This window comes from Triticum dicoccoides, chromosome 4B, assembly GCF_002162155.2.
Source record: "Triticum dicoccoides isolate Atlit2015 ecotype Zavitan chromosome 4B, WEW_v2.0, whole genome shotgun sequence".
NCBI lineage: Eukaryota > Viridiplantae > Streptophyta > Magnoliopsida > Poales > Poaceae > Triticum > Triticum dicoccoides.
Genome location: NC_041387.1, coordinates 375,878,407 through 375,885,321, shown reverse-complemented (window position 1 = coordinate 375,885,321; position 6,915 = coordinate 375,878,407). Strand labels below are relative to the sequence as shown.

Below are 6,915 nucleotides of genomic sequence, written 5' to 3'. Positions count from 1 at the left end.
GCCCCTCGCCGCCGGACCCCGCCGCCCGACCTCACCGACCACCGCCGCCGCCGGAGTTGCCCGCCCCCTCGCTGGAGTAGCGTGCCGCCGCCGCTGTCACGCATCCCGAGGTAGCCGCCGGTTTTTCTTATAAAACCGTACGGTTTTTTCGCAATCCTAGATTCGTTTTTTATTAGATCCGGTTCGGTTTATTTTTTTACGGTTTAGTCTATTAAGCGGACGTTCGTCCGTACGTTCGTTTTAATGAACGGTTTTCGTCGTTTAGCCGTTGGCAGCGAACGTTCGTTCGTTAGCCTGTTCGTCCGCTTTTCTTTTTCTCGGATTTTCCGCGATTATTTCTGATCGCGATTTCTGATCCTATTTTCGTTTTAGTATAACTTTTCGCTCGTTTATCGTAATCAGGCGATTCAAGCGCCTAGAGTTTCGTCTCGAAACCCTCTTTCCGTTTAACCAACTCAAACAAGTTTTTGCTACTGTAAAATTTGACTTAGGTCCAGATTAGTAAACGAAGTTTGTTTCTTTCGCCGTTTGACTTTCATTGCTTCGTTTGATTTGATTCTTTTTGCAACCGGAGTTCTTAAGTTGAACTTTCTGGTTAGATCTTTTATTTGAGTTTTATTTATGCATTAGATGAGTTCTTATTGTATGCTTGTTTGTTTGCGATAGAGTACCCGGAGTGCGCCTCTTGCTACTTCGAATCTCTAGGTTTCACGGATCATCACCAAGGCAAGTAACACTTTGATCATACCTCTTTACTACCCAGTTTTATTGCATTAGATCAATCCTCAAACAATTGCATGATTAGGATCTGATTAAAATGTGGGTTTTGGGAAGTAGATGAGGTAGAACCTATTACCTGTTTTATTATCAAACCTTTGGGAGTTACTTCTACGTTTGCTTATATTGCCATGCTATGCTAGTAGACGTGGATTGGGTGAGTGTATCCAATGATAGATGTGAGATTGTTAATTAATGGTTTACTTAAGGTGGCAACTTAAATTCACATCTGGGTGGATTGAGGCACCTGGGGAACCCAGTGTTGTCTGTATTTTTGGAAATCCCGGGGTACCGTGTGATTGTCCTATGGACCGCCACCCAGGCTCAAAGGGATCATGAGATTTTTAATGCTACAAACTTCCGTGTGCAGACACAAGCTACTATGGGCTCTAGCATAGTTGATTAAGTTGCGTGAGCTCTTAAAGAGGTAGACTAGAAGATGTAGGGGATGTAGGTTGGTACTGTCTACCCAGAGTAGAGAGTTAATGCTTCTGAAAGACTGTGTCTCGGTCATCCGTTTCTCAAATACCATGTAGTGCAAGAAATCAAGCGGAGGAGATCGATTCTTGCGGGGAAAAGTGCGCAAACCTCTGTAGAGTGTATAAACTAATCATGGTTAGCCGTGTCCCCGGTTATGGACGTTTTGAGTATCTAGTACTTGGATTATCATGTGAATCTCATCTTGTTACGTTAATTTAATTTTGTCGGGTTTAATGATGATGCTTAATTGGGATTGAGTTGGAGTACCCTCCCCAATGTTTAACAACCACCATGATAGTTAAATAAAATTTATTCCTTTGTAGTAGGGAAAAATTGGCTTTATGCAAAACTATAACCATAGAGCTTACCACCAGCCATATATGCATGTAGTATAGCATTATTTCTATTCATTACTCTCTATGTGTTACATTGCGAGCATATTCCATGTGCTGACCCGTTTTCAGGCTGCAACTCCATGTCGCAGACTTTTCAGACGACGAGTAAGGTGCCTTAGGTTGTGATCTTATACTCAGTGATGCCATTGGAGTTGATGGACTTGCTTATCTTCCAAGCCTTCTGCTGTTATCGTTATTAGATGGCCTTAAGCCATATTAATTGTAATAAGTTCTCTTTTGAGACATTCAATGTAATAAGTGTGTGATTGCTACTCTGTTATAAATCCTTCAAGTACTGTGCGTGTCAACATTACCGATCCAGGGATGACACTGATGCACAGAGATCAGACTGTTTGAGGTCTGGTTGCTACAACTTAGAACCTTTGACAATTGTAAATTTTGGGATTAAACTCAAATTTGCTAGCCGCGTCATGACACCAAAGTTAATATGACAAAGTTGTGAATGCCAAACATTTGATCCGGTTTCACTGCAAACATGATTAATAACTTTAGTGCAAAAGGCTGACAAAGATAAGAGGAACAAGCCTCCGCTCTCATAGCCCTTCCCAACAAATTGTCCACACTTAGATACTACAACCTTATTGGACTCAAATACCAATTTATAACCATCTCGACACAAACAAGAACCACTGACAAGATTTTTATTTATAGCGGGGACATGCTGCACGTTCTTCAGTCGCACGATCTTTCCCGAAGTAAACTTCAGATCGACCGTACCAACACCATGAACAGAAGCATGTGTCATGTTTCCCATCAGCACGGGTGTAGTTCGTGCGACCTGATAAGAAGAAAATATATTTATGTCAGAACACACATGTACATTGGCACCGGTGTCAATCCATCAATCTGGAGAATGACATACTGAAACAATGGTAGGAAATTTACCATACCCAACATCTTTCATGTCAACATCGCCAATAACAACATTAGCGGTCTTGCTATTGTTCTCATTCTGACGCTTGTCCCAGCGGTCCTTGCGGGATGAAGCCCAATGTTCTTCACTGCCACATACATGGCACTTTCCTTTCTTCTTATAAGTATACTTCTTCTTCTTGAAGTTGACAGGTTGTGGGGCTTTGTACTTGCCATCAAATTTTCCTTTGCCCGCATAGTTTTTGTTCTTGGGTTTGTGGGTTTGGAAATTTCTCTTTTGTACCAAATTGGCACTGGAATTCCCGTCATGGAAACGAGCATGTGTATGTTTTGCCCTCGCCTTCTCTTCTACATCAAGAGTGCCAATTAGATTGACAACAGTAAACTCTTGCCTCTTATGCTTCAGAGAGGTAGCAAAATTCCTCCATGAAGGAGGAAGCTTGGCAATGATGCCTCCGACAATGAATTTGTCCGGTAACACATAATTGAGATGCTCAAGTTCTTTAGTGAGCGACTGAATCTCATGAGCCTGCTCAACAACGGAGCGGTCATCAGTCATCTTGTAATCATGGTATTGTTCCATGATATACAACTCACTTCCTGCGTCCGCGACTCCAAACTTGGCTTCTAGCGTATCCCACATATCTTTACCGACCATGATGGTCATGAAGGGATCAACAATCTTGTCGCCAAGAACACTCAAGACAGCACCTCTAAAGAGGGTGTCTGTAGCATGGAAAGCTTGCTCCTGCTCAGCAGTCAGCTATCCCTCTAGCTTGCCTTTAGAGGCGTGAAAACAGTTCATGGTGGTAAGCCAAAGAGCTGCCCTCGCACGCCACCTCTTATAGTTCACGCCCACAAATGGTGCGGGCTTGAGAGTTGCAGCAAAAGCAATAGGAGAAAATTGCCTACACATTTCAGGTTTTTGGATTGTTGAATTTCATAATGTTAAACAATCTGAAGAATTTTATCAACAGACCATGGAAACACCATGGACAAGCAACTGACAAAAAGAAACAAAATTTGTGAACCATTGGACATCATGTTAAATAATTAGGCATTTTCCCATTTAGTTTATCCATAAAAATAATGAATAAAACATGAATAGCAATATATTGATGAAACTAGAAACTAGCAACAATTCGTTGAGACTAGTCATGCAATCAAAATCATAAGCAAAATGCATCATATCCATGTCAATTGCTATTAGCAATAAACCAAATGCTAGCCCTAACAGTGAGGATAAGATGGCATACGGCGCAGTAGCAGAAGGTGCAGATGTCCCGATCGTCATGTCGCTGAAGAGGTTGTTGACGTCGGGGAAGAAGTCATCGTTTGGGAACTCGTCGTCAGTGATGTCGCCATTCGCAGCCACGATGAACAAGACTCCAGCAGTCGCGTAAGGACGCTCCCCAAAAACCTGATCACCCCTCTCCTGTACCGGATCACAAGAGACGGGGTTTCGTAGGCCTGCAGTCTCACTCTCTGGTGCACGCCAGGAAGCGAGATGGGAAAGAGGTAGGCGGTGCAATGCTCTGGAACAATGCGAAGAGTTGTGTCTCATTGGGAAGAGGAGCGACCTCTTATAGGATTAATGAGATGAAACTGAAATGGACACACTAATTCTCATTAAGGAGAGGAGAAACAGACACACCACTAAAAATCATATTAAGTGGTCAGTTTCGTCTCCCATTAGTAGGCAAATCATTGCAAGTTCTTGCATGACAAAATATGCTAGCATGCACGGTATGAAGAAACCAATGTACTAATGAAGAAATGAAACTGAAACCAAAATATTGATGCCATCAATGAGGAGATGAATGTCATCATTCACTAGCATTCGGTTTCATTTTCCACTAGCGCAAATATGTTAACTTCTTTCTTGTCATGCATGAACGTGCCACATGGGCCTATGGGATTTTCCTAGAAATTATTGGATATAACAGATGGTTTAAAACCCAATAATTCTAACACATCATACCTGAGCAAGCCTCTCCTCCCTCCTGGCAATCTTTCTTTCACGGCTTAGCCTCAAACTGGTCAGAGAGCATCTTCTCTCTTGCCTTCTCAGCCTTTGACTTGTGAATGCTTTCCATAAGCACACGCTTATTCCTCAACATGTTACCCTTGACCTTCAAGTACATGTCATGGTACATGTGCTTGTCGATCTTCTTTGCTTCACGGTACTTGCGGAGCAGCCGCCTGAGCACGCGCATCCTCCTCATCCACAGAATCTTGGTGGGAAGCCTAGGGCGTGTTTGGTTCCCGCCGGCTACAGTACCCGCATTGCATACACTTTTTCACTCAGCCTGACTCTCGAAAAACAGCCTCATATGTGACATTTGCAACTTGTTTGGTTGCCTGCATATGGACTGCCTGCATCAGTGGATCAACTTTGGCATGTTGTTTGGTTGCATGCATTGTCTCGGCGCATACAACTACACGCTGTTTGGTTGCCCGCATGGGGTATGATTAAGAGCTAGCACTTGCACTTAGCACAAAGGGTTAAGAGCTAGCAGAGGAAGGGGGAGAAGAAATGCAGTATGCACCCAACCAGGGCGACTACGGTGGATAGTGGACGTGGTGCCGTGTCCGACATGATGAGCATGGAGTTATGGACGAGCGACCCCGTCGGCGGCACGACGAGCGACACTGTCGGCGAACTAGTTGCGGTGCTCGCGCAAAGACAGTCGATAGAGGAGGAGAATGCAGTGCCCGCGCCATGGTATTGTTAGTGCAGTGGACGAGAGAGGAGGACGAGATGAGCGACACCGAAAATGACTCGAGTGTAGTAGAGCGAGAGAGAGGAGGCCAAGATGATCGATCCCTTCGGCGGTGCGGCGAACTGCAGTGTGCACGGAGGCAGAGGACACAAGAAGCAGTGTACGCGCCATTGCAGCGTCAGTGCAGTAGGAGGACGACATAGAGTAGGCCGAGATGAGCGACGCCGGAAACGACTCTAGTGTAGTAGGACGTGGGCAAGGAGATTAAGGGGAAGGGCTTCGGCATCGAGAGGGACGAATAGGAGGGCTTTGAGCAGAGGACTGAGGAGCTCGACATGGCGGTATCAGTGCAGTAGACTGCTGCTCAAAGAGAGATGAAGCTACGATCGTCGAAACCAAAATCTTACAACACGAATGTTGTGAGGAACTGCGAGATTAGGCTGCTGGTCAAAGGAAATTTGAAATGATCGATCGTGCGTGACGAATCTGACAAAATCCGTCCAGAATAGCTCCAAACGGAAAGACGGGATTAAGAACTTACAGCCGACGAAACTATGAACCGATTGCCTGAATGGAACCGTAGCATCGAGGTGCATCTTTTTCGTGTACAGCTTACCTCGAACCAAAGCACCGTTGTGTAAATCAGAGGGAGGAGATTAGATAGGAGCTTACTGAAGGTTGAAGAACTCATGTAATCACCTCGCATCCCTCCCGTCTCCACTTGTGCAAGGGCCTGCTGGCTTGCGCTCGTCTCGGCCTGGCTCGCGAGAAACTGCCGATTCCTGCGTTTCCAGCAAGCCAGCCTCTGGGCTGCTTTAAGAAGCGTGCAATGCAGACCCAATAGTGAAATCAGGCAACCAAACAGGCCTCTTGCTTCCCGCGCAGGCCTGATTGGGTTTTATGCGGGCAACCAAACATGCCCCTAGCCTCCCTGGTACCCCTGTGCTTACCTGAAAAATAACAAAGACAAATATGCAGATTATAAGTAATGGTATACTACAGTACAAATGGTCTTCACTATACTGATCATTAGCAATGATATACTCCCTCGATCCTAAAATAAGTGTCTCTCAACTTTGTAAAGTTGGCACTTATTTTGGGATGGAGGGAGTACTATAGTATAAAAGATGTTCATTATACTGATATACCATATCCAGAATGATGACCCTTCTGTTTTGCCTCATGGGCTCTGCGTGCACGGGACCTTGAGTGGATCTTTTGGGGCTTCTTGCTGATGAACCCGTCCTTAACCAACTTACGAATGTTCTGGCCTGCATATAACATTACATAACTGTCATTCGTCTTGCTCACGTACAGAAAACAGCTTAGCAAAACTATTCAGGATAAGGAACATATTTACAACCATAGAATCAAAAGTACTTAATTAGTTTGGCAAATCAAATTATTTAAACACTGAAATTCATGTAATACCCACTACAGGGTAACAACCAAACAAGCATCTTAGTTAGAATTACACAAGGGATGTGTCTGAGTAAAGTTCAACCTATACAGAAAGGTGAACAGTGCTTTTAGTAAAGTACAACCTGTTTGGAGCAGATGAACATTTATCCATGAGTACTCGCGACCAAGAATACCCAATACGATGCTAACCAAACACGATAGGGCATGGATCTCCACTACGAGAG

At 44.3% G+C, this 6,915-nt stretch overlaps 1 pseudogene; it reads right to left on the bottom strand.

The window, feature by feature from the left end:
• The window catches only part of LOC119293635, a 26,604-nt pseudogene that overhangs the window by 13,234 nt on the left and 6,455 nt on the right, over positions 1 to 6,915 (bottom strand).